The following is a 283-nucleotide window of genomic DNA, read 5'->3' on the forward strand; positions in this document are numbered from 1 at the left end:
AGCGTCCTGGACTAGAAAGCAATGGATTTCTTGCTTCTGCCACAAATTCCTCCAGCTGTAAGCCTTCCAGCCTTCTAAATATTCCTTTATATGTGGTTCAGAGTTCTGGGACCATCCCCTGAACCTGTTTGGTCGGGTATCCTGTGTTGTTAGGGGCGAAGCTCTTTACTGCACGTCCACCCAATCCGCCATCTTGTTTGTTCTCCCTCCTGATTTGTTTTTTATTGAGCGATTGTTTCTTTCATTTTTCTTTTATTTGGTGGCGGGCAGGAATGAGTTTTCA

The sequence above is a fragment of the Chrysochloris asiatica genome, unplaced genomic scaffold (assembly GCF_000296735.1).
Source record: "Chrysochloris asiatica unplaced genomic scaffold, ChrAsi1.0 scaffold00060, whole genome shotgun sequence".
In the NCBI taxonomy this organism is placed as follows: Eukaryota; Metazoa; Chordata; class Mammalia; order Afrosoricida; family Chrysochloridae; genus Chrysochloris; species Chrysochloris asiatica.